Here is a 477-nt window from a genome sequence, read left to right on the forward strand (position 1 = left end):
CGCTCCGCTGGCGCTGGGCCCGGCCGCCCCGCCGCCGCGCCGAGGGGCGCCGCGCAGCCCCGCTCCCTTGCGCCGACGGCTCCGTGGCCGCTGTCCTGGGAACGGGGGCCGCGGGCGGCGGGGCGGCCCCTCGTGCGTAACAGGATTAACTTTGCCATTTCAAGTTCCGTGCAGCATGTAATTTATTTTTAATTAGGATTAGATCGAGCAGGCAAGGAGGCCAGACCTTCTACCCGTGTTCCTCCCCTCGCCCCAATSCCCTGCAAAAGCAGGGAGGGATATTCCAAGAGGAGCTCTTATTCTTTATTAAAAAAACAAAAAATCAATCAATAAAACAGGACCCACATTCACCACCCATGCACTTCTCAATTGAGGATGGGAAGAGGTGTATTTTCAGTGTATCTTCAAGTTTCCACACCAGCAGGGGCTTGGAAATCACCCCTTCTGGGGGTGATTCTATGAACCCTTCTGGTTCTA

This window comes from Rhea americana, unplaced genomic scaffold (assembly GCF_003343005.1).
Source record: "Rhea americana isolate MKP2758 unplaced genomic scaffold, rheAme1 scaffold_3, whole genome shotgun sequence".
In the NCBI taxonomy this organism is placed as follows: domain Eukaryota; kingdom Metazoa; phylum Chordata; class Aves; order Rheiformes; family Rheidae; genus Rhea; species Rhea americana.